Raw genomic sequence first — 27,787 nt, 5'->3', positions numbered from 1 at the left:
CCCATAAAAACCCAAAAGGTTGATGGTGCTGTATGTTTACTGGAGGTTCAAGTCACATTTCCTTTGAATCTCAAGGACAGGAAAGGATGCAAGCAAACTGTGTCCATCAACAGATGAGTCGATAAAGAAGATGTGGTATATATATATGTGATATATATATGTGGTACACACACACACACACACACACACACACACACACACACACACACACAGGGAATATTACTCGGCCATAAAAAAGGATGAAATTCTGCCATTTGCAACAGTATGGATGGACCTAGAGGGTATTATGCTTAGTGAAATAAGTCAGACAGAGATAGTCAAATACTTTATGTTATCACTTATTTGTGGAATCTAAAAAATAAAACAAACAAATGAATAAAACAAAACAGAAGCAGACTCACAGATATAGAGAACAAACTAGTATTATCAGTGGGGAGAGGAAAGAGAGGAAGGGCAAGATAGCAGTAGGGGATTAAAAGACACAAACTACTATATATAAAATAAATAAACTACAAGGATAGATTGTACAGCACAGGGAATATAGCCAATATCTTATAATAAATTTAAATGGAGTATAATCTATTAAAATACACTATTTGTACACCCGGAACTAATATAATATTGTAAATCAACTATACTTCAATAAAAAAAGGATAGGATAGGGCTTCCCTGGTGGCGCAATGGTTGAGAGTCCGCCTGCTGATGCAGGGGACACGGGTTCGTGCCCCGGTCCGGGAAGATCCCACATGCCGTGGAGCGGCTGGGCCCATGAGCCATGGCCGCTGAGCCTATGCATCCGGAGCCTGTGCTCCACAATGGGAGAGGCCACAACAGTGAGAGGCCTGCGTACCGCAAAAAAAAAAAAAAAAAAAGGATAGGATAGGATGCCCAAGCTGATGTGAGGCTTATATTGCCTCTGAGGAAAGATAGACTGAGTTTAGTCACAGCTTCAGAAGTTTGCTCTGTAAATCACCTCCAATGCCTTGGTGGTTGTGGTACTTAACAGTTCATAGTGCTGCAGAAGATCTGTGTCATCTGCACATTTCAAGTATATTTACCCCAGAAGGTGTTAGAACTCAGTTGAATCCATTCATTCCTTCCCATATTTCCGATGTGTCTAAAACTATCTCCTCTCTATAACACAGAACAGCATTGACCAATTTCATGGCAACGTTTTTGAAGGTAGAGCTTGGTGTGGAACCTTGGCAGTTTTATGAAATATTTCACACATATAAAAATGCATAATACCTATATGGAAGGTACAAAGAATAATGATAAAATAAGCACATGTATTTACTATTCAGCTAAAGCAACATTATCAATTACTGTGTGTCCCTCCCTAACTGTATTTCTTCTCCTCCCCAGAGGTAACCACTGACCAAAATTTTGTATTTGTCAATTCTCTTGCTTCTCTTTAGGGTTTGCTACATTTCTCTAAACACTAGTAAACAATATTTGGGTTTTCTCTTTTTTAAGATTTTTATATAAATGGTATGTTCTTCTGGAACTTGTATTATTACTTAATATTGAGAGTTTCATTTTTAAAAAGGATAAACTGTTACACCTGGGGGAGTTCTGAATTGGCCAAAAGAGGCTGAGCCACTTTTTCTCCACCTTTTTCCAACTACCTTTTATTTCCCTTTGTATTAGGCTTACTTGACTTTTTTACTCCGTTAAATCAGGTAAACCATCTGAGCAGAGAGAAAATGAAGTCCAGCAGCGCCACCAGCATGCAGCGTAGGGAGCCACAGAAAGGAGGAGGGTGTCCTTGTGATCCCTGAGCTGTGCACAGCTGTTGCTCAGGCACCTCCTCCCACTAAATGCCATTTAACGGCCCCCGAGAATCTTATTTATCACCCCTTTCGCTTCACTGTGGGAGTACCCTCACTTATGCAATAAAAATGACAAGTCACCCTCTGCACATGCTTTCAACAGGCACTAGAGGTCAAAGCTGTCTCTTCCCCTTGCCTTGGAAAAAATTGTACCTGTCACATTTCTGAAACAGATACAAAAACAAAAAAACTCAGCCTTCGAAATTATCTTCACAACAGACAGCTCCTTGGCTACAGAGAGGCAGCTTTCTGGCTTGTTGGTTTTAGGATGCACGCGCCCATACTGAAACCAATTATGGGCTATTTGAAATTTCAGTCAAATATACTGCAGTCGCCGATACTGAATAAATGATCACTAACGGCTAAACTGACGCTAAGATCATCATGAGATAGTGCTGCTTCTAAAAGTATATAGCCTAAGTCCCTTTTTTTTTTATATCATGAACTTCCTCTTTTATTTTTTTTAATTTTTGCTTTATTTATTTATTTTTGGCTGCATTGGGTCTTCATTGCTGCCCACGGGCTTTCTCTAGTTGTGGACAACACGGGCTACTCTTCGTTGCGGTCCCCGGGCTTCTCATTGCGGTGGCTTCTCGTTGCAGAGCGCAGGCTCTAGGCACGCACAGGCTTCAGCAGTCGTGGCTCACGGGTTCCAGGCTCAGTAGTTGTGGCGCAAGGGCTCAGTTGCTCTGCGGCATGTGGGATCTTCCCGGACCAGGGCTCGAACCCATGTCCCCTGCGCTGAGGGGCGGATTCTTAACCACTGGAGCTAGCGATGACCTGGAGATGATTTAGTCATTCTCCCAGTTCACACACTAGAGACTAGGGAAGCTAAGGGGCTTCTCCGAGGTCACACAGCTGGTTAGTAGCAGGGGAGGGTTAGTTGGAGGGAGATCATTAGTTTTGGTTTTGGTGTGTTGAGTTTGGAGGTCCTGTGAGACATCCCAGTCAGGTGTCAAGGAAATAGTTGGATATTTTTGATGGTCCTTTAGGAGAGAGGTCAGGGTCTGAGTTATATATTTGAGGGTGGACAATGTTGAACATTTCACTCACACATATTTCAACCCTGATTCTGACGTGTGCTGAAGAGGCTGGAAGGCTTAGAATTATATTTCTCAGAATTCCTTACTGCTGGATTTCTTGATGTGATTCTGGTGATACCAATCGTGTGCTCCCCAACAAGACATTTATTGTCATTTTATATAAATTTTGCCATGAAAATTTCAAGTATTGATATATACAACATTTCAGTGTACTGTTTCCCTTTTGCCCAGTTTCAAAAATGACTAACATATGCTAACTTTTCCTCCTTTGGACCCATATCTACTCCCTACTTCTGTATTATTTTAAAGTAATCTCAGAAGTATTTCATCCATAAATATTTAAGTGTCTATCTTTGGAAGATAAGTATTCTTTTTTTATAGCGTATCCTTAATACCATTATCACACAAAAAATTAACAGTAAATCCTCAGTATCACAAAATATCTGTTCTGTGTTCACATTTCACCCATGTCTTCTTCTAGTAGTTGTATTGTTTCATAGTGTTGTCTGATAAAATTTTTACAATTTTCTTTTCAAATCGGGATTCAAATAAGGATTTATATATTGCAGCTCAACTGCTTGATATGTCTTTTAGGTTTCTCTTTTTTGTGTGTGTGTGGTACGCAGGCCTCTCACTGTTGTGGACTCTCCCATTGCGGAGCACAGGCTCCGGACACGCAGGCTCAGCGGCCATGGCTCACGGGCCTAGCCGCTCCACGGCATGTGGGATCTTCCCGGACCGGGGCACGAACCCGTGTCCCGTGCATCGGCAGGCGGACTCTCAACCACTGCACCACCAGGGAAGCCAATCTCACTGTAGTTTTGATTTGCATTTCTCTAATGATTAGTGATGTTGAGCATCCTTTCATGTGTTTGTTGGCAATCTGTATGTCTTCTTTGAAGAAATGTATATTAGGCCTTCTGCCCATTTTTGGATTGGGTTGTTTTGTTTTTTTCATATTGAGCTGCATGAGCTGCTTGTCAGTTTTTAAAGGCCTCCAGGGAGTGACAGCCAAAAAGATCTCTAGGCAGCCAATCCCAGTATTTAATAACCTCCTCTGAATTACATGATTGTATAAATTATTGACAGCAAGAGAGCGGGCTTTAGTAAGTGGGAAAATTGCCTTATTTTTAAAATAATGCTGTGTTCCATTTAAATACATTTGTGAACTTTTTATTTGAGTAAAATATACATACAGAGCAGTTTTAAAATCCTGTTTTAATAAAACTTGATCCTAAAAATTCAAGCTGACTTATTTATTCCTAAAACATTTTTGAATTCCATTTTGTGCTAGGGACTGGGTTAGGAATAACCTGATGGGACCCCTGATAGATTAGGAGACAGATTCTGATGGGTGTGACATAACGGAGGGGTGAAGAGGAACCCACAGGAGGGACCCCAGTGGAGTGGGTGGGGAAGGATGAAACGTCAGGGTAGGGATCAAACATGTGTGAGAGGAAACAGCACAAAAAGCCCAGCTACCAAAGTTGAAAGGACATTTTGGTTTTGCTGACTGAAGGACGAGCAAGCAAATTAAAACCCTGTGAGCAAATTAGGCGTAGCTGCTCCCTTCAAGGGCAAATCGCTGAGGTTAAGAGAGGAAATCAGGAGTCGGTCACACTACCTGCCAGTGGAAAAAACGTGCATTGCTTTCATTTTCACTGTTCTTTTAATTTTAACAAGTGCAGCTATCTCGGATTCGGTATAGGCCAAAGCTTTTTTGCAGTGATACTAGATTTATGAGTGCAGTCCTATATCAGTTTGGGAATTCATCTGCAATTCTCATTTACATGCCTGACTTGTAGGAAGTTTCTTTATTTCTTTTTATTTTTATAACATTTACAAGTTTTCTGTCGTAGACAGTTGGGATACCCTGGACATCCTCTTGAGGTCTAATTTTGGGGATGTCTGTGAAATGGAGCCACACTTAAAATGTGAATGTGGCCTGCTGAGATCTCCAGAGGTTCCTTCCCACTTTAAGAATGTGGCTCTCTGTAAGCAAAACAAAACCCCAAAAGAGTTGTTGTTATTCATTTGTTCATCTATCTAGTTACCCACTGCCCCTCCATTCCCCTGTCCCATTCACTCACTCACCCATCCTCCCATCCATATTTTTCATCACTTTCTCACCCATGCAGCTTCTGCCCAGCCCCTCCTCCATCTGTCTGCCCTTCTCCCCACTTTCCTATCCATTTACTCACCCATCCATCCATGTCAGACATGGGTTCGAAATCTCTCTTGAAACTCCACTTCCCAAACCCTTGTTCTTTCTCTTGTACTGCGATGCTCTCCTCCCAGCAAGGTGCGGTGGCACTAGTTCCATCAGCCTCTAGCTCCCCCAGTTACTGGTATTGGACACCTCCAGGCTCAGTTCTGCCCACTCTGAGCTAGGGAACACAGAGCCAGTCATTGTGTGTCAAGAGCTTCTGTTACTTTCCATGGTGGCCTTGGAAGTCATCTACTTCCCTGAGCTCCTGGCCTCTGAGGAACAGCTTCCATCCCACTATTCCTCTACCTTTCTGGACCTGCTTGCCTGGTTCTGTAGGGTCAGAATCAGCTCTCCAGACTCCCTGATTTCACCACATCTCTTAGGTACCTTGTTTGGGGCTCCCAGATAGCCAGTTAGGATGCAATCGTGGAAGACACAACAGTCTTAAAAGTTTAGAGGTATGTTATCTCACATAACAAGAAGTCAGGAGGTAGAGCCTCTCTGTCGCTGGTAATTCAGTGTCTCAAGGATGTCACCACAGGCCACGTGCCTGCCATCTTCTCCGTCCTCTGCATATCAACGCTTTCCTCCTTCAGAGTTTCTCAGTGGCTGTCGCAGTTCCAGGCAACACACAAAGACAAGACAACATCTCCTGAAGAGGAAGGGCATTTTCTCCTTTGTGCTTCTTTTTATTTATAAGGAAATCTTTCCCAGAAGTCCTTCAGATGTCTCCTTGGGTCCCCTTGGCCAGGACTGAGTTCCACACCCAAATCAAAATGAGTCATTGATAAAGGAGACAATACTGTAAGGCCTGGTTTAGACCAGGCATAATTCACCCTCTGAGCCCATGGGAGGGGACAGCTAAACAAAATTGGGGCTTTCTTGCCAAGGAAGAAAGCAGGAAAGGGTGTTGGGTAGGCACTATCGGGTCTGAGATACTGAAGATCAAAAGTTTAACACTGGAACGGAAACTTGGACTAACAGAGCTCTGTGTTTCTCATTAGTCAGGGGCTATTTTCTTCCCAGGGGACATTGGGTTCTCAGTTAGGGGCTATTCCTCACCCCCTGGAGGACATTAGGCAACATCTGAAGCCAATTTTGGTTGTCACAATGGAGTAGAGGGGAGCTGCTGGCATCTAGTGGGTCAAGGCCAGGGGTGCTGCGATGTCAAAAGTGCCGAGGTTGAGAAACCTTCCATTAAAAATATGAGAAGATGAAGCATGATGAAAGAATAAAGCTACATTTATTTTTGTTTGTTCGTTTGTTTGTTTTTGTTTAATTAATTAATTTATTTTTGGCTGCATTGGGTCTCGTTGCTGCACACGGGCTTTCTCTAGTTGCAACAAGCAGGGGCTACTCTTCATTGCGGTGCGCGGACTTCTCATTGCGGTGGCTTCTTTTGTTGCGGAGCACGGGCTCTAGGCGCACGGGCTTCAGTAATTGTGGCTCGCGGGCTCAGTAGCTGTGCCACAGGGGCTTAGTTGCTCCACAGCATGTGAGATCTTCCCGGACCAGGGATCGAACCTGTGTCCCCTGCATTGGCAGGCAGATTCTTAACCACTGCACCACCAGGGAAGTCCCTAAAGCTGCATTTATGAACGTTAATTAAAATGATTTAGCCCACTTTTTACACGTCTGTGATACTTATTTGTAATGTCTTAGTGGCATCTCTGGGAATTGAGGTTCAAAGGATTAAAAGAGGACCATGGGAAGTAAGTCAACAATTTTTGCCAACAAACTTGTAAAGGTTAAAGAAGAGGAAACACACAACAGTAGTGAGGGTGTGGTGATGCAGACATTTGTTTAGCCTGGTGGCAGTATGAAATGGTCCCACTGTTCTCAAAAGCAGCTTGACAATGTGTTGATAACTCTTAAAAATGTTCTTATTCTTTCATCCTCAAATTCCACTTCTGAGAATTCATTCTAAGGGGAAAATCCAAAGTATGAAAAAAGCTTTAATGCAAATCTTTATTCTAAGCACCATTATTCATAAGAAACATTGAAAATGACTTAAATTTCCAGGCATAGGTGTATATAGCAATAAAATATAGAGGTACGTGATGGAATTTTATGTCCACATTAAGCATGATGTTTATGAAGAAAAAATCACTCATAATAGTAAATGCAAAAGTGAAGAAATGAAATTGATTACATACCATGATCATAGTTATGAAAATAAATAACTTAAAACATATACATATAAAAGCAACCTGGCAGGAAACACATCAGAATGTTAGTGAGACTATTTCTTTGTACCAGTGGGGATACAGGTGATTTTTATTCTTCTTTTGACTTCCTTAAGGTAATGCAACCATGTTTATTTTAGCTTATTATGTTCAAGGCAACAAATGCTGAATCTATAGATTGTACTAACAATTCAATATTTAGATCTGTTTCTGTTGTGGGTTCTTTTTTTTCTGATCCCTTCTGTCTTCATTTTTCCTTTCCTCTCAAGGACTCCTGAACTGGGGTACCTTGACAGTAAGAGACTTAAAGATGCACTTCAGAGCACCCTTAAACCTCTGAAATTGTAGGATATATGTACTCCTTTTTTCTTTTTTTAAAAAAGGGTCTTTTAATTGGGAGTAATTTTTTTTTAAGATGTTGGGGGTGGGAGTTTATTAATTTATTTATTTTTGCTGGGTTGGGTCTTCGTTTCTGTGCAAGGGCTTTCTCTAGTTGTGGCAAGCGGGGGCCACTCTTCATCACGGTGGGCGGACCTCTCACTATCGTGGCCTCTATTGTTGCGGAGCACAGGCTCAGTAGTTGTGGCTCACAGGCCTAGTTGCTCCGCGGCATGTGGGATCCTCCCAGACCAGTGCTCGAACCCGTGTCCCCTGCATTAGCAGGCAGATTCTCAACCACTGCGCCACCAGGGAAGCCCCAGGAGTAATTTTTAAATAATTGTTCTTTTGATTTATTTTTACCTTGATCATGTACTATTTTGATAACAAAAAATAAAATGATTTTTAAAAAATTATACAGGGAATTGAAGTGTAAGGGACAAAACCATATGTCAAACCCAAGGACAACTATGGATCAGCTCTAGGGACTATCAGTGGACCAAATGATCCTCACTTCTGAACAGGGATCAAGGGGATCAGATGCCCTCACTGATAGTTGAGTCCTTTGCATCAGGTTAACCTTGAGAGACAGTGGGGGGTTTCCAAATTAGATGCTCGCTCCTGTGGCTGTGAGATGCCCCAGAATACAGCACACACCTCAGGGAGCCAGAGCAGAGGTCCTGCAGCTTCACAAGGAGCCTCTGATCAAGTGCCATTCTAAATTCTGGCACGTGTTATGCCATGGAAAAAAAAAACAAATAGCATTTACTACTTCTGACTCTTTCTTAACTTTCTGTTGACATTGTGTTTTATCTAGATAAGAGGGCTGTTCCCTAAACTTCTGAAGTGATGTTCTCTGTCAATATCACAGATGTTGAAAATAAAGTCCAAGGTGGTAACTGAGTTAAAGCAGAAGGTCCATATTCCCTCCCGTAGTCTTCTCTTCCATTGCTAACCAAATCCAGGACTCCTCGGCTCCCCTGCCTAATGTGACCTAAACATACTGGGAGTGCCTTCACCATGTTATTGGCTGGGGGACAAATTCCTTCTTATTTTTTATGACCTGCTGCAAGAAATCATCACCTATGAGAAATCATCTTGGACCACCCTGCCCCCCACCATGCAGAGTTAATGACTCTGTATAGCTTCACACAGCATGCTATAGGTTCTCAGTAAATAATTATTGTAAAACTTAAGAAAAATACAAATTTACTTTATCGTAGGTTCTCATTTCTCAGAGTTACTCCATGACCTACCAGCATCAGTCACTAGGGAGTGTGATGAAAAGGCAGATTCCCAGGGGCTACCACCCTCCTCTTGAGTGAAGCTGTTTTGGGGTTGGGTCCAGGAATCTGCCTTTTATAAGGTACCCCCAGGGACCTCTTCTGCACACTGAAGTATAAGAACGATTGGCTAAGGCAAAGCGATGCTTCAAGCCATGTGTAGAGTTTTCAACCAGTCCCTGAAATGTTTATAGCCATTTGAAACTTTGCCCAGAATTATTTTCCTTGTTTGTTAAGATATTACCAAAAGGCTGGGATAAAAATAAAAAAGAGCAATGATCATAGGCCCAAAATAGTTGTAGATTAGAGATCTAGATGGTCAGCCCTCTTTCTCTTCTTTCATCAAACAGGTGTAACCTTGTAGAATCTCCCAAATAGGTGGAATTTTAGAGCTAGAAGGGACCCCAGAAATCCAGTCCAAGTTACAGATGAGAAATAGAGTTTTGACATGTGTGTCCGTTTGGATCTTCCAAAAAATGAACAGCAAGACAAATTTAGATGTGCAAGAGATTTATGGGGAAAAGAGTCTGAAGAGTAATGGGAGAAGGAACAGGAGTAGACAGGCAGCACCTGCTGACCATGCTTCAGGTCTGACACCTGTGAGAGGCAAGAGGGAAGGACTGGGTAGAAAAACCTACAGACTACAGTCCCGCTAAGAAAGAGTCTTGGGCAGGCCGATGAATAGCTCCTGAGCAGAGAGGGAACATTAGAGGAGTCTTGTGTTGGATAGAAATAGCCCAGCCTTGTTCCTCCCCCTGGGCTTGGTTGTTGGCTAGAGGCAGCTTGGGGGGATCATTGCCTTGGCAGGACTGTGATCGTGAATCTCAGGGTATCAACTGGCTATACTCCTCACCTCAGGTTCTCGGGAAAAGAGACCTGAACAGCCGACCCCACCACATGCTCCATATCACAGTTAGTACAGAACAAGGACTAAACTTTCATCCAGAATTCTTTCTGGATTTTTCTACAGAGCATTATTCCTTTAACTTCTTGATGCATCCCACACCCCCAACTGTTGTAGGTTTGAACTTAATCTTGTGGATTCTAGAACTAGACTTCATGAGGGGTAGAGAAGGCAAGACTAACTGTCAAGTAAGAAAAGGAAAGGGAGAGATGCAGAGGGGATTTAAGATCTTTGTGGGTAAGAGTGAGACAGCTGAGTACGGTCATAGTTGGTCTATTTGTCTATCCAGCAAGCTTTCCATTTCCCTTCTTTGGAGAACTCTTCCCCCTTTCCACATGGTTCTCAGAGGGCTCTCAATCTTGGTGCTCTACTTCCCATCCCAGCCAGGAGTACTTGACCTAGGCTGGGGGAATCCTTTGGATTGATATTCAGTCATTAGGGGAGAGAAATTCTCTTTTTGCTGGAATAGCAAAACTGTGATTGCAGGAACTAGGGCAACTGATGGTGGTGGTCTTTCTTGTTCTATGGGGGGAGGAGCTCTGCCGAATTGAGACAAGCAGAAGTCAGCAGAGATGAGAGGTGAGTAGAGAGAGTGTGAGTCATGCGTGCTCTGAGGCCTTGCCTGGCTCCTATACCTCTTCCCTCCATTCTCGGAGGTCCTTCCCAGACACATGGGTCAGTGTGCTCCCTTTTACCTGGTACACTAGGCAGATTCTAACATAGCCCCAAATTCCCAGCCCCTGGTATATATACACCTTCTTTTAGTTATTCAATCAAACACCAATCTAGATTTCTCTGGAAGGGATTTTGCAGTTGTAATTAAGGTTCCAAGTAATATGATCACATGAGCCCCGAAAGCCCAATCAGAGATTGCAGATGGAGAAATCAGAGAGACTTGAAGTGTGAGAAAAACTCAGTGAGGGAGATGGGGGAGCCATGTACTAAGGAATGCAGGTGACCTCTAGGAGCTGAGAGCAGTCCCAGATGACAGTCTTAAGATCACAAGGAACTGAATTATGCCAACAGCCTGAATTAGATGGGAGACACATTTCTCCCCAAATCCTCCAGATGAGAACTCAGCAGGCAACGCCTCAGTTTCATTCAGCCCTTGAGCAAGAACCTAGCCACGCCATACTGGTCAGTTTGTGGTAATTTCTTTATCAACAGTAGAAAATAAGCGTACTTGGACTTGCTTTGCTTACACCTGAAGAAGTCCCGACTGAACACTGGGGAAAACATGGACCCCCTTCAGCCAGTGGAGACTCTACAGACTGTTGTTCTTCACTCCGCTTTCCTTGGGTATAAATCTGCTCGCAGTGGCAGCTGCTGTTGATAGTGTGACGGAAGAATCCAAAAATACATTTTGATGGGGACAGAGGGAGCACGAGATGGCTCTTGGGTCTGAAGTGGGCTGGGGAGGAAGATCACCGAAGGAATGAAGTGCGGGTGGGGGGGCTTCCCTGGTGGCGCAGTGGTTGAGAGTCCGCTTGCCGATGCAGAGGACGCGGGTTCGTGCCCCGGTCCGGGAGGATCCCACATGCCGCGGAGCGACTGGGCCCGTGAGCCATGGCCGCTGAGCCTGCGCATCCGGAGCCTGTGCTCCGCAACGGGAGAGGCCACAGCAGTGAGAGACCCGCGTACGGCAGAAGAAAAAAAGAAAAAAAAGAGGGGGGAAAAGGCTGGTGGGACCCAGAAGAGACACGTGTCCTGATGAATCTCCCTGCTTCCACCATTCTCAACAGCAGCGAGAGTGATCTTTATAAAATGTGGATCAGATCACACTCTGAGCTCTCCAGGGCTTCCCCTTTCACACAGGGTAAAAACCAAAATTCTTCAAGGAGACACGGGTCCTCCACGACCTGGTCCTGTCACCTCTCCTGCCTGCTCCTTGCCCACACCGCTCACTCTGCCCCAGCCACGCTGGCCTCCTTGCTGCTCCATAGCCCAACGCACATTCTTGTGCCTCTAGGAGTCTGCTCTTAAACCTCTGCTGGGAGGGCTCTTCCCTGACACCCTTCATTCTTCACTCTTTCGTGTCCATCTGCTCTTCACTCAAATGTTACTTTCTCAGTGAAGCCTTCCTTCACTGCCTTGTGTAAAATTTTAACTCCATCCCCCCCCAAATATTCCTTCCTTGCTTTATTCTTTTCTTTTTTTTAGCATTTATCACGTCCTAAAAGATTGTTTATTTCACATGTTTGTTGTCTGACTCTCTCACTAAAATGTCAGCTTCATGCACACAAGGATTTGAGTCTGTTTTGAGCATGCTGGACCCCCTGTACTGAGTACCGTGCCTGGTATATTTGCTAAATGATTGACCGAAAAGGGGATGTGTGCATAAGGAGAGATATATTTTACTTCATAAGGGTGATTTCTTTCCCCTTAAAAGAAATTGGTGGTGAGTAATGTGATCCAGCAATCCCACTCCTGGACATATATCCAGAAAAGATGAAAACTTTAATTCTAGAAGATACAGGCACCCCAATATTCATAGCAGCACTATTTACAATAGCCAAGACATGGAATCAACCTAAGTGTCCATCAACAGATGAATGGATAAAGAAGATATGGTGTATATAAACCATGGAATATTACTCAGTCATTAAAAAAGAATGAAATAATGCCATTTGCAGCAACATGAATGGACCTAGACATTGTCATACTAAGTGAAGTAAGTCAGACAGAAAAAGACAAAAACCATATGATATCACTTATATGTGGAATCTAAAATATAACACAAATGAACTTATTTACAAAACAAAAACTGACTCACAGATGTAGGAAACAAACTTACAGTTACTGAAGGGGAAGGTGTGGGAGGGATAACTTGGGAGTATGGGATTAACAGATACATACTGCTATATATAAAATAATCAACAAGGATTTACAGTATAGCAGGGAACTATATTCAATGTCTTATAATAAACTATAATGGAATAGAATTTTAAAAGAATATAGATATATACATATGTATAACCAAGTCACTTTGCTGTACACCTGAAACTAACACAGTATTGTAAATCAACTATACTTCAATTTAAAAAAAAGAAAGAAATTGGTGGTGGGTATATTTTTAAGAAAACTAGTGAGCTGGCCATTTATTCCCTTTAGCTACAAAAGTCCAGGACAGCGGACCATATGGTTTTGCAGTTTGCTTTGCATATGGAGCTGACAGTAAAGACTGCTGTGATAAAAAAGAAATATTGCCAGCCTGACCTCAGGACTCTTCCAAAAGCAAGATTATGTGTGTTATTTCAAGAAGTGAGGGGTGTAAACAACAGCTCAACTGGGTCTTAAAATCTACAGTGAAAAATCCCTAGCAACTCCCAGAATATTCCCTGAACTATAAATAGCTACATATATTTTATGTATGTATGCATAATATTCATTTTTATTGTGTTGGTGGTGTGGGCCATTTAATACAAACCCATTTGTTTATGATTCATCAGACACTTTTCATGAGCACAGATTTTGTGCCAGATACAATGCAAGGTACAGGAGATATAAAAGTGAGCAAAATAAATGGGCTTTTAATTACTTGGGATTAGGTTCAGCTACGTATAACAGAAAAACCCAAACAAATGAGAAGTGTATTACTCCCTTACATAAAAGAGGACCAGAAGTACACAATCACAGGTTAGGATGGAAGATTCATGCTGTAGGGAGCCAGGCTTTTGTATCTTTCTGCTCTGCCTTGCCAGCTGCAAAGCTTCATTCTTGATGTCTCCTCATGGTCCAAGATGACTGCTAGAGCTCCAGCCATGACAACTCCATGACAACCCCATCAGAAGGATGGGGTTCTATCAGTAGCCAGCCAAGGATACCTACTCGTCCCTTTGGCCAGGGGTGAGAGTCTCACAGATGGTGGGTGGGATATTACATTTTCTGGGAAAATAAAGTAGTCACCACCCTGTATCCTGCCATCATGTCATCTTGCATCACTTCATGGTTGTTTTACATATTTGTTACTAAATTGTGAGTTTCCTGGGGCAGGGACCATGGCTTCTATATCTTCACATCCCTCCACCCCAGCACGGTGATGGATGAAGGGAAGGGCTTCTATAAATGGAAGTTGTTGAATTGAAGGTGAATATGAGTCAGATAAGAGAGTAACAAATTCTGTAGATAATACCTGAGGAGAGAGAAGTGGGACTTCCTGGGAGTCTCATGGGTTCCAACTTTAGGCTCTTCTGAGACCCATTATCTCTCTCATGAGGGACTTTGAGATTCAGTGAAAGGAACACTGAAAATCAAGAGATAAAGGCCCCATTGTGGCTCTTCCACACAAGCTGTGTGATGGTGTAGAAATCAGTAGACTCCTGGGGCCAAAGTTGCCTTATTTATGAAATGAAAAAGATGGTCTTTGTGGTATCTTGCTTATAATCTTAAAATTCTAAGAATATAGTCATCTTTCTTTTTGACATTTTTCTGGCTCCTTTTGAATCTCTGTTCAACATTTGAGCAATGTCACAATCTGGTATCATTTTTAAAGGTCATTGTATTTATCTGGCACAGCTTAGAAATTCTATGGTAACCTTTTCAATTTAAACCAAAGACTCAATTTAGAGAAAAAGAACATTGGACTGAAAATCAAGGGACAAGCTCTAGTTTCCATTCTGCCCTAATGGGATGAAGGATATTGGCAAAATTGCTTAAAATCTCTGAGCCTTGGCATCCTCATTTGTATATAACATAGCTGGTATAGATCTGGTAAAAGGCAAGATTGTAACTTTCTAAGGTGCTGGCACAGGGGAAACAGCCTGTTTCTCTTTTTTCCTGTTAGTAATAGAACCATCTATATTCTAGCTAAGCACAAGGCAGCCCAGCCAGAGACTGCATCTCCCTGACTCCCTTTTGGCTCTGAGATTAAGTGTAGGCCTATGGGTGCTGACAGAAGTGATATATACATCTTCCAGTTCATCCCCAACCTAAGCACAAGCTGCTCACCCTGGACCTCTTCTATGATGGTAATAGTAACAACCATAGCAATGACCTTGGGCCCAGTAAATGGAACACTCTAGTGAGGCAAGGGATGAAGGGGCCCTAAAGTAGAGTAATCACAAGGAAAGTGGTTTGGAAGAAATGATTCCAGAAATTTTTAGGAAGTACAGAGAGCAGGCGTGCCCTCAACTCTATGAAAGCGAAATGCTCTTTCTATTGTCGCACGTTCATTCCCAGGAGAAGTTTATTCGAGGTTGAGTTCAAGAGCTTATTTCTGAAAGCAGAGAGTGGCTGCAACCAGCGTGGCCTGTGGCTTGCAGCTCCCTGTCACCCGTATCGAAGCTTCAGGCAGCACCTTGCACACCTCGTTACACCCACAGCAGCAGCAAGACTACCTTAAACTCCTCCCCCACTTTTTCTGCTATTAAGTTCACATGATTTTGTTTGTATCTGTAGTTATAGATTTTGATGCTCCTACCTGGAGTACTTCTCTGTTAAAGTATTTCCTGTGAGAGGTATTAAGATTTCTTTGTATTGATTTTTAAAATAATTTTTTGTATTGATTTTGTTCACAAAGGAAGTATTGCAACACATATGCATAAGTATTGACCAGGTTGGCTAACCAAGGGAGCTAGCCCTAGTCTTTGTGTTCCAAGAAGCTGTAAGCAAGTCATTGGAGCTTCAAAATATGGTCCCTCATCTTTTTTTGTTTGTTTTTGTTTTTTGGTTTGGGGTTTGTTTTTTTGTGTTTTTTTTTTTTTTGAGGTACGCAGGCCTCTCACTGTTGTGGCCTCTCACTGTTGTAACATCTACCGTTGCGGAGCACAGGCTCTGGACGCGCAGGCTCAGCGGCCATGGCTCACGGGCCCAGCCGCTCCGTGGCATGTGGGATCTTCCCAGACCGGGGCACGAACCCATGTCCCCTGCATCGGCAGGCGGACTCTCAACCACCGCGCCACCAGGGAAGCCCCGGTTTTGGGGTTTTTTTTTAAAGCTTTTTAAAAAAATTTTTTATTGGAGTATAGTTGATTTACAATGTTGTGCTAGTTTAAGGTGTACAACAAAGTGAATCAGTTATACATATACATATATCCACTTATCTTATGCAGAGGGTGATACTCCCTGGAAGGCAGGCAAGCCTGTTTCTGTGAGTGTTGGCCTCCGCTAGTGAGAGGAGGGGCTCTCAGTAAGAGCCTTCTGAAGAGACTGCCCTTACCTTTCAGCTAAGTCTTAGTCTAAACAAGTTTGGGAGACAGTTGAGCTTCAATTACTCAGAAGCTTATGCCTCACAGCTGAGTGCCATGTGCAGCTAGGTGTCTAGCAATGACTGTCTGATGGGTAATGATGAGATTTTCTTTAAAAAAATGAGTATCTTGGCCTCCATTCCAAGCCCATTTGCTTGCAGGAGCCCAGCCTTGTTTGGGACCTGTTTTAACCCATTTCCATAAAGAAAGGAACAGCAATCACAAGACCTCTGCTTTTCCCAGGAGTTTCAGCACCCAAATTCAGGACTTCCTTCTTAAGGTTTAGCTAGTCCTCTGTTCTGACTTGGTGCCAGGAGAGTTGGAGCTGCCTCATGTGCAGGGACATGAGTCAAGCAGTGACCTTGGCCTATCCATGTTCTGGCATCCCAGGATGCTATGCTTCTGAGGTGGGGTGGCATGGACACCCCCCGCCCCGCTTCAGTCATGCCAGCTGGAGAATCCACTGGATTCTTCCGTCTCCCCTACCCCACACCTAGTGAGTCTCTGCCCTGCCACTCTTGCTAATTGGCCACTCTTGAACCCACACCCCTTCCCATTTCCCCTGCTCTGACTCCAGCTCACCCCGAGCTCATCCCCCTGCCTCCCACAGTTTTCTCCCTGCCCCATCGCATCTGGACTCCACACTGAAGTCAGGGCAGTGGTCCCCAAACTTATGAAATGGAGAATGTCTTAATCAAGATTCTCCAGAGGGACAGGGCCAATAGGATATATATGTAGACAGAGATTCCTTATGAGAAAGTGTCTCATGTGACTATGGAGCAGAAAGGTCCCACAGTGTACCATCTGCAAGTTGGAGACCCATGGGAGCTGGTGGTGCAAATTCCAGTCTGAGTCTAAAGGCCTGAGAACCAGGAGAACCAATGGTGTAAATCCTAATCTGAGGGCAAGAGAAGACTGACATCCCATCTCAAGCTGTCAGAGAGTGAATTCTCCCTGACCCAGGCTTTTGTTCTATCCAGACCTCCACTGGATATTGGATGAGGCCCACCCACACTGGGGAGGGCAATCTGCCTTACTCAGTTGACAGATTCAAATGTTAATCTCATCCAGAAACACAGACACACCCAGAATAATATTAACCAGGTATCTGGGCCCCGTGTGGCCCAGTCAAGTTGCCATGTAAAATTAAACATTATGGAGAGTTTTATTCCCTGTAATTTCAGAGAGGTAGAATCTTGTAAGAAAAGCTTCCTGCGTTGCTCAGAAGCCACAGTTCCTCAAAGTATGCACCCATATGCTTTTAGAGCCTGAAGCCCTGGGCAGCCAAGTGTTAAAAATGTAGGTCCTGGCCTCTCCATGCCCCAGCCGTACCACATCAGGATCTCAGGGCAAGGTATGGGAGTCTGCATGATCACCATGTGCTATGTAAACAGGATAAAGTCTAAACTCCTTAACATGGATGCTGGACCCTTGAGTGTCTGACCCCTGCCCATCTGTCCAGTGCTGGGTCATGCTGTCCTCCCTGTCTTGCCAGTGCCCCTCACCAGGCTCTGGCCAGGAGGACTCCCCTTGCATGTCCCCTCCCAGTCCCCCCTGTTTCATGCCTTTGTGCTACTTCTTGCTCCTGGCACTCCCCCTACCTGTATTTTCTTCTCCTTTCTCTTCACCTGGATGACATTTGCTCATCTTTTCATACCCAACTCAAGTATCCTCTGCACTCTGATGCCTCTCTGCTTGGATAAAGAGATTTTTCATTCATTCAACAAATAGTTACAGAGTCCTTTTCACACGTCAGGCACTGTTCTGGGATCTAGTAGTGGACGCAACAGACAAAAGAACCTACCCGCTTATAACTTATACTCTAGAGAGGAAGACCAATAAGCAAATCGAAAAAAAAACATGTAAAATATATGATATGTCAGTTAAAGGTGACATGGAGAAAAATAAAGCAGGAAAAAGTATGAGGAGAGCAATGATTTGGGGGGTAATCAGCGCAGGTCTCACTGATAAGGTGGCAAATGAGGAGAAACCCAAAGGAGAATGGTCCTCCCAGAAGAGGCAACAATATACACGGAGATGCAGTGAGAGAGTGAGTGTGCTTGGCATGATTGAGGCACGGCAAGGATGTCCATGTGGTTGGAGTGGAGGGAGTGAGAAAGAGAAGATGAGGTGAGCTCAGAAAGGGCCTGGGGAGCCAGAATATGTAACCCCCTTCTGGTTGCCGTAGGCTCTGACATTTTCTGCGTGGTTAGTCATCAGAAGGTTTTGAGCAGTGGGGAGACATGATTTGACTGACTTTTTTTTTTTTTTTTTGACTGACTTTTAACAGACTTTAGATGGCAAGGTAGAAACAAGGGTTGAGGCCATTGTAATGGTCCAAGTGAGAGGTGCTCATGACTCAGATTAAGGGCAGGATGGGATGGTGAGAAGGGGCGAGATTCAGGATCGGCTGATGGAGTGGATTTAGGATGTCAGAGACAGATTTGAGGCAGAGACGGCTCTAAACTTTTTTTAACTGTCTTTTTTTAATGTGATAAAATATAAATGACATAAAATTTACCATTTTAAGTGTACAGTTCAATGACATTAAGTACATTCAAACTGTTGTGCAACTGTCACCACCATCTGTCTCTAGAACTTTTTCATCTTCCCAAACTGAAACTCTCTACTCGTGAAACACTGACTCCCCAGAACCCCCTCCCCCCAGCCCCTGGCAACCACCATTCTGCTTTCTATCTCTGTGAATTTTGCTACTCTAGGTACCTCATACAAGTGGAATCATATACCACATTTGTCCATTTGTGACCGGTTTATTTCACTTAGCTTAAGATCTTCAAGGTTCATCCATGTTGTTGCATGTGTCCGAATTTTTTTCTTTTTAAGGGTGAGTAATATATCATTGTAAGTATATACCACATTTTGTGTATCCATTTATCTATCAATGGACACTTGGGTTGTTTCTACCTTTTGGCTAGTGTAAATAATGCTGTGAACATGGTTGTACAAATATCTATTCAAGTTCCCTCTTTCAATTATTGGAATTGAAATTCCAGAAGTGGAGTTGCTGGATCACATGGTAATTCTATGTTTAATTTTTTGAGGAGCCACCATACCATTTTCCATAGCAGCTGAACCATTTTACATTCCCACTAGCAGTATACAAGGGTTGCAATTTCTCCACATCCTCATCAACACTTATTTTTTGCTTTTTGATGATCATCATCCTAATGGGCATGAAGTGGTACCTCATTGCAGTCTTTTTTTCAATTTTAAAAAATTTTAAATTTTATATTGGAGTATAGTTGATTAGCAATGTTGTGTTAGTTTCAGGTGTACAACAAAGTGATTCTCATTGCAGTTTTGATTTGCATTTCCCAAATAATTAGTGATGTTCAGCATCTTTTCATGTACTTATTGATAGCCTCCAAAATTTGACGTAAGCAGCTGGAAGAAGGGGGTTGCTATGGAGCGAGATGGGGAATAATGTAGGAAGATCAGGTTTTGAAGGAAAAATCCCCAGAATTAAATTTGAGGTGCATGTTAGATAGAGGAGATATTGGTAAGCAACAGGACATGAATCTCACATTCAGGTGACAGGTCCAGCCTGGACACATAAGTTGGACAGTCATTAGCAAAAAAAAAGCATACATAAAATCATGAAATTGAATGAGATCCCAAGAAAGTGTTTGTAGAGATGCGAAAGTCCGAGGCCCAAGTTCTGAGGCCCTTCTATTTGAAGGATGAGAGGTGAGGAAGAACTAGCCAATCAGATGAGAAGGAGTGGTCAGTGGTCAGTAGGAGGGAAGCCAAGTGAAGACAAAGTTTCGAGGAGAAGGAAGTGATTTCTTATGTCAAATGCTGCTGAAAAGTTAAACAGATAGATTGAGAATTTTCTGTTGCTTTAGCAACTTGGAGGTCATTAGTGAAACAGTGACTGTTGTTTTGGTGGATTAGTGAGGTTGAAAGCCTGACTAGAGAGGGTTCAGGAGAGAAGTGGAGGTGAGGAATTAGTGACAATGGGTATAAACAAAGTATTTGAGGAGTTTGCTATAAAGACATGCAGAAAAGTGGGAGATGTGGGATCAAAAGAAAGATTTTTGTTAATGATAACAATTATAATACACTTATATGTTGATGGGAGTGATCCATTAATGATGATGCAGGAAGGAAGGGAGAGAATTACTGGAGCAATGTGATCCTTCCCTGTGACCCTTGTGCCTTTCTCTAGAAGATTTCTAGCAAAGCACCTCAAATACCACTAAATGTACTAATTGGCTTACTTGTCTCTCTCTCTTTTCACGTGTTAGTCAGGTTTTCTTGCGATAATGCTGTGTAACAAACAACCCTAAAAATCTCAGCAGCCTACAGGAGCAGTGCTTTATCTCCTGCTTAGGTTGGCTGCTGTACAGCTGCTCTCTACTGCGCTTGGCTGAGCCAAGCTAACTCCAGCCTTTGGGTTGGGGTCCAGCCTGTTCCACGTGTCTCTCATTTTGGAACCCATGGCTACCCTAAATGAACTCTTCTAGAAGCAGAGCAAGCCAAAACACATAAACACACTTAAAGCCTCTGTTTGCAACAAGTTCACTCTCATTCCATTGGCCAAAGCAAGTCACAGGCAAGCCCAAAAGGAAAGAAACGTAAATGCTGTCCACAGACTGGAAGGGCTATAGCAAGGAAGGAAAAAATGGAAAAACAGGGCAATCTACCACGTTCTGCTAACCTATAAGCCCCTCAACAGAATGATCTTATTTGTTCTGTTTTTCTAGTGCCCAGCACCATGCCGAGCGTGTAGTAGATGCTATAAAAATATTGAATGAAAGAATATCACCAGGTTTTTTCTAAACAAGCTAATTGTTCTATTTCTTTTAATTTTTAGATCCAAAAGGATTTGGGTTTCAATCCCAGCATCTGCACTTTTTAACATTATTTTATTTATTTTATTATTTATTTTTCACATTGTCTTTTGGCAATAATAGTAAAAATAATAGCAGTCAGAATTTCTCGAGTGTTTACTCTGTGCTAGGAATGCTGCTAACGGTTTTAGGTTCTGTATGTCATTTTAATCTCCAAACAAATCTATGAGGTAGACATTGATCTCCCCATGTTACAGAATCAGAGAGGTTCAATAACTCCCTCAAGCTAGAGAGAGGTGGAGCTACAATGTGAACCCAGGTCCAGCAGGATCCAAAGCCTCCTTTTAAGCACCATGCTCTATCCCTCCTAGATGTTAAATTAACCCCACCCAATGTCAAACAGGAAGAAGCATGAGAATGTCCACTTTGTAAAATTGTTAGATTTATTGACAAATAATATGTATATCACCTGGCCCAGAGAAGGTTATACTCTGGGCACTCAATAAATATTATTTCCTGTTTTCCTTTTCCATTTCACTTCTGACTCCTGCTGCCAGACTCGATGGAAACTTTCCTTACGATCTGATGCTCAGAAACCATTCATTATAGCTCTGTTAAACTTACAATACTCGACCTCTAAGACCTTAACAGGCCCGCTGCAGAAATTTTCTCTGAACTCACACCATTAGCAGTGAATTTCTAAAACCCTTGGGAAGACATTGCAACTTGCTCAGTATTTCTCTTGGCTCCTGAATTATTCATGTCCCTTGATGGATTCTGAAGTTGGCCTCCTCCTGAGGGAGAAGATTCATAAATAAGGCTTGGGTCAGTCACTTTGAAGTTTCAGTTGAGTAGGTGGTGACTGAAAGAAATCAAGCAGGTGGCAGCGGAAAGGTTGCCAAGTGACCTGCGAGTCATCAGGCCCAGGAGAAAGGTGGGTATGCTCAAAATCTGCTCAACAATTTCAGACTCTGAGGGTGGGGTAGGGTGGGGAGGTAGAGCAGATTGTGTCTCCAGAAAACAAGGGACCTTCCTTTTTGAGGGCACAGTGTGAGAAAAGAGAAGAAAAAAACATTTAATAAGTACCTACTATGTGCCAACAACTAAAAGATGTAATCCTGTTTGATCCTCAAAGAAAACAGGTCTGGGTTATCTCTCTTTTACAGGCAAGAAACTGAGGCTTCAAGAAGTGAAATAACTTAAGCAATTTTTAATAACTTAATATTTCACTTATTAAGTGAAATAACTTAAGCAATTTTTAAAAGATCAGCTAGTTTGTCTGTGAATGACAGAAAACCCAGTGCAATCCTGTTGGAATCACTGCAGGGCTGGCATGGTCTTCCACTGTGTCAGAGACCCCGGTTCCTCTTATCTTATTGTCCTGCCAACCTTAGCCTGTGGCATCCCCTTCATGGTTCAAGATGAACACTTGAAAATAGAAGATTCATCTCGGAAGAAATAATGACACATCTGCTTATATCCAACTAGTCAAAACTTGGTCACTTAGCTGCTCCAAGTTAGAAGGGAGGCTGAGGAATGTGGCAGTGTGCCCACAGACAAGTTAAGGTTCTATTTCTAAGGACAAAGGAGAGAAACAGATCTTGGGTCCACCAGCAATCTCTGTTACCAGGAAGTTAAATCTAGGTCTCTCTCACTCCAGAGGACCCCTACTCCACCAGTTCTACTATACTGCCTTCCCTAAGAGGAGTGCCATTGCCACAGAAGTCTCCATCAGGCTTAAAGTGCCCTGTGGACAACCATAATAGGAACAGCCAGGTCCCATAGGTGCTTACGGTGAGCTAGGCATTATGTGATGTGCCGTATAGCACTGTCTCATTTAATCCTTCAGTAACCTCATAAAGCAGGAACTTTATTCTCCCCACTGTACAGACGAGGAGACTGAGGCCCAGTGAGATTATATGGCATGCCCAAGGTCACACAGAGCAGATAGCATCTGGATCCATATGTTGTATGGCATCCATGCAATGGCAAAGAGGATCTGCACTCAGGCAGTGTAGACTCCAAAGCCTAGTCTTTTTCTTGTTATGCTTGTCTGTTTCATGTGTGTTCCCACTTCAGGGCCTCTACTCCTGCAGGTCTCTATTCTGGAATCCTATTCGTTCAATCTCTTGCCACCCCTTACAAAGTTCTCGTTCAGTCTAACAGGAAACACACTGAGAGTCTGGATCAGGCCAGCCATTGTGCTAAGTGCTTGGGGAACTAAAGAATATATCAGCTGAGGTCCCTATGCTTATGAAGCTCACATTTTACTTTGACATCCAGCATCTGAATGTCCATACTATGATATGAAAGGGCCATAACAACCAAGTGGTTCACAGTGCACTGGAGGACAGATGAATGGGATAAGTTTCTATTATCTGGAGGGAGCTAAAGGACACTTTACATAGGAGGTGAAATTCCTTATGCTTTCCCCCAATTGTTCCAAGTAAAACTCATCTGTCTTGAGTTATACCGTTTCTTCTGTTTCTTTTCCTTTCTACTAAATCTTCTTATCTGCCTTTCTCTAGTGTCCTCCATGTTACTTTGATCCTGTTTGCCCATCTAGTCATCTGCCTACTCTATCCCTATTCCCTTCACCAGTGGTTTTGGGGAAGAATGGCACACGTTCTTAATCTCCCCTTCCCCACCCTCCATTCTCTCTTTAACCACACCAGTCTGCTTCTGCCCCCAATACTATACCAAGAATGACCAAATGCTCTGGCTTTTTCCCAGCCTGCAGTTAAAAGTCCAAGTCCTTTTCTCTGGACAGAAGGTAATATTCATTATGTAGTTATTGGGTATCTGATGTCTCTATGCAATATCTCATGTAGCCCTCAATGTAGCCTTAGGAGGTTGGTGCTATTGTTAATCCGATTTTACTGTTAGGAAACTGAGCTCCAGACAGGTTGAATCACCTGACCCAGGTCACCAGCTAGGAGACAGTGAAGCTAGGACTTCAGCTGAGTTTGGCTGGTTCTGGAGTCCAAGCCCTTAATCATTACTCCTTCAAAAAAAACAGGAGAGGGGCTTCCCTGGTGGTGCAGTGGTTGAGAGTCTGCCTGCCGATGCAGGGGACACGGGTTCGTGCCCCGGTCCGGGAAGATCCCACGTGCCGCGGAGCGGCTGGGCCCGTGAGCCATGGCCGCTGAGCCTGCGCGTCCGGAGCCTGTGCTCCTCAATGGGAGAGGCCACAACAGTGAGAGGCCCGCGTACTGCAAAAAAGAAACAAAAAAAACAGGAGATAGCTATGCTAGGAGAGTAGCAGTGGGCCAGGATTTAGGGTCATAGCCCTGAGAAACATGGTAGAAAATTGAAATAACCCTTGTGGAAAAAAAGAATAGGGAATTACTACGACAACTCAATTAAATGGTATCCGCATGGAGAGCACAGATGAGGTTGGAAATCTTAAGTACCAGTTAGTATTATTTGACAAGAGCTGAGGTGGGTGGGTTGATCTGGTGTTCATAATATGAAGGATGTGAAGCTAAAGATGAGGTGGGCAGGTGATTTGAAGATGTCAATAAGAAGGTAGTTGACATGATTGGTTGTGGCTTTAAAGGAGAGAAATTAAGGTAAAAACAGACTATTGGGCTAGGGGAAGAAGGAGGGCAAGCTCAGAGATCAAGGTTGTGAGAATGAGGAAGTGGAGAGAGTGGAAAAAGATGAGACTGACTTGAGAATAGGCAAGATGACCCAACAGAGTAGTGCCAGGAGTGCCCTTGCCATGGGCACAGTTGTGAACATTCACAAATGTCTCCATGTTGTTCAGGGAAATGAGTTTGATGCTTTTGAACTGAAGAATTCTAATACAAATTCTTCATATCAGTTTTATGATGGAAAATGGCATCTCTCCCCACCTACGACTGGGAGAGGAGACACCTCTTTCATCTTTCCTAAGATTCTATACTAACTGTGAAGATTAGTTTTTTAAGACCAAGCTCTGGAATTTCATTTGTTGCATTCATAAGCAAAAATTGGACCTCAAGATTACCAGCAGGAATGGAAAAAAAGAGTAAGGAAAATTTTACTTAATAACACCGAAGTAAACATATTGATGATCTTCCACAGAGAAACAACTTAATGTCTATCAGCAGGTAATGGAGAAATAATTCATAGCACATCCATATGATATGGCATAGGAAGTAGCCAAAAATAAAAATGAGGAATCTCTTTATATACAGAAATGGCATAATCTCCAAGATATCTATGAAATAAAAAAAAATCATGGTGCATATGAATGTATATGTGTATAAAAAAGGATGGTGACTAAAATATGATATGAATAATAACGTATCATACTTTCCAGGTTATGCCTACATACCCTTGGAGTAACCTTCTAAGGAAGGTCAGGAGACGGTGGGTCTGGCACCTCTAGAAAGCCAAAAGTTCTGAAACCAGATCTCAGCCTAAGAGAACAGTTTGGGCAGGTCTTTGGTGGGGATTGTTTGGGGACTTTAATTGCAAGACACCACGAATAAAAGTGTACATGCCAAAGTGCCTTGAGGCTTGAGCCTAGTGTGAGACCCTCTCTGCTACCTCCAGCCTGAAATCTGATCTTGTGTTAATTCAAGGGTGTGCCCATGGGGAGCATTTTCACAGACAGGGCAGACTCACATGAGTGAATGCTGGAAAAAGCTGAAGTCCTTTAGACCCTGATCCAGGTGACATGGTTCTCACTCAAATGGGTACAATGTTTGGGTTCTTTCTTCATTAAGTGCTTTAGTGGCATCAGAATATACTGGATCTCCATCGAAGTTTTCTGTTGTACAGGTATAGTGAATATAGGAACCGCAGTTCCCAAGATCACCACCACCATCACTCATTTATTTTATCCTCAATGGAATAACCAATGCCAAATTTCACGGAATAAACTTTACAAGGATGTTTTGTTCTTCACCGTGAGAAAACCCCATTTACGGTAAGATTTGATCTGCCACAGCTTGACTCCACTGAAAATAAAAGTCAATCTTTTTTTATCAGTTGGGGTGTCAGGTTGCAGAAAAGTTAACATAGCACACCTGAGACTGCTTATCCTTAGAATGGTCTGCTTGCAAAATTGACCCTTGGCTGGCATCTGGGAACGTGGATTTCCAGAGGGTTCCCATCACCCACACTAATAAGAACATCTCAGCAGGCCTTAACTGTTCGTGCAAACAATGTGATTTATGTGAGCAATTTCCTTCTGGGAGTCTGGAATTTTGGTAATGCCGAGAAGAAGTTGTCTACCCGACTGGCCCCCAATAAAAACCTTGCTAAGTCTTCAATGAGCTCCTTTGGTAGGCAGTATTTCACATGTGTTGTCACACCCCCTTGCTGGGGAAATTTAGCAAGTCCTGTGTGACTCCACTCGCGGAGGATTCTTGCAAGCTTTCACCTCGTTTCCTCCAGGCTCCCCGCTGACCTCCACCACTGCCAAGCTCGTTTTTCCGCTTGCTGATTTTGCTTTGTATCCTTTCTCTATAATTAATCATAGCCATGAGTATGACTATATGCTGAGTCCTGTGAGTTCTCCCAGGGTGATCATAGCTGCTGTAACAAATAAATGTCAAGACTTCAGAGGCTCAACACAATAGTTTATTTCTTGTTCGTGTAGAGATCAAGGCCAGTGCTCCTGGTGGGCAGGTGGCCTTCTACTCACTCACTGAGGACCCAGGCACCTTCCATCTTGCACTCCATAATAAGTTTGCAGTTGGAAAAAGAGACGGGAAAGAACACGCCTCCTTCTTAACCCTCCCCTTAACCGTAACCCCAGCGTTGGCCCTGAGATGACGCACATCCACCTCTGGCCACATTCCATTGGCAATCACTAGTCATATGGTCCCATCTAGATGCAAGGGGACTAGGAAATGTGGTCTCTGCTTGGTGGCTGTTCCTCTGCAGCAACTCTGTGGAAAGAAAGCATGAATCTTTGATGACCAGCAATAGTACCATAATAGATACTTATTATGAACCTGTCGTGTGCTCAACTTCATACCAAGTGCTATGATACAACACAAAGAAGTCATACTGTTCTTACCCACACGAAGGTTGACATGTAAAAGGGAACGGGTCACCCCCAAGGATGAGGAGACAAGGCTCCCTTTTTCTGGGAAGTCGTCTTTTCTACTAGACCCTCCCTCTGTGTTTCCCTAGTAAGTGGTGCTGAGCCCTCACATAGCACTTAGTGCGTTGAAACTGACCATATTCTTGTCAGACTCTCCTGACCAATTATAATATTTTTGAGGTCGCAATGTCAGTTGCCTTTTTTTTTTTTTTTTTTTTTTGCGGTACGTGGGCTTCTCACTGTTGTGGCCTCTCCCGTTGTGGAGCACAGGCTCCAGACATGCAGGCTCAGCGGCCATGGCTCATGGGCCCAGCTGCTCCGCGGCATGTGGGATCTTCCCGGACCAGGGCACGAACCCGTGTCCCCTGCATCGGCAGGCGGACTCTCAACCACTGCACCACCAGGGAAGCCCTCAGTTGCCTTATTGATCAGCACATATTCCCAGTGCTCAGCACAGAACATGGTACATCTGAGATATTCAGTAAATGCGTAAATGAATGAATGTTCAAGAGGGATGGTGAGATAGTGCAGTACCATGCTGTGAGCACAGGTTATTCAAATCTTCTTATCCCTTGTGACCTTGAAAAAGTTGCTTAATTTCTCTGAACCTCAATGTTTCATTCTTAGAATGGGGAGAAAAATACCAACTTTGCAGGGCTGCCATGAGGATTTTCTGAGATTCTGAATGTGTATTCAGCATCTAGCCCTGAAGTTATGGAGAACAGTTTTTCACCATGGAGTACGATGTTAGCTGTGGGTTTTTCATAGATGCCCTTTATTGGGTTGAGGGAGTTCCCTTCTCTTTCTAGTTTGGTCAGTGTTTTTGTTATGAAGAGGTATTGGATTTTGTCAAATGGTTTTCCTGTGTCTGTTGAAACAATCTTGTGGGTTTTGTCCTTTATGTTATTCA

At 43.2% G+C, this 27,787-nt stretch overlaps 1 protein-coding gene across 1 annotated transcript in view; it reads left to right on the top strand.

Moving 5' to 3' along the window:
• The window catches only part of FAM184B (family with sequence similarity 184 member B), a 111,632-nt gene that overhangs the window by 18,401 nt on the left and 65,444 nt on the right, over nucleotides 1-27,787 (top strand). The gene's annotated exons all lie outside the window — the stretch shown is intronic.

The sequence above is a fragment of the Delphinapterus leucas genome, chromosome 5 (genome assembly GCF_059928025.1).
Source record: "Delphinapterus leucas isolate spDelLeu-1000000601 "Yukka" chromosome 5, BTC_Dleu_Yukka2, whole genome shotgun sequence".
In the NCBI taxonomy this organism is placed as follows: Eukaryota; Metazoa; Chordata; class Mammalia; order Artiodactyla; family Monodontidae; genus Delphinapterus; species Delphinapterus leucas.
Note: the sequence above shows the minus strand (reverse complement) of the source record. Positions and strands in the feature narration are given on the sequence as shown.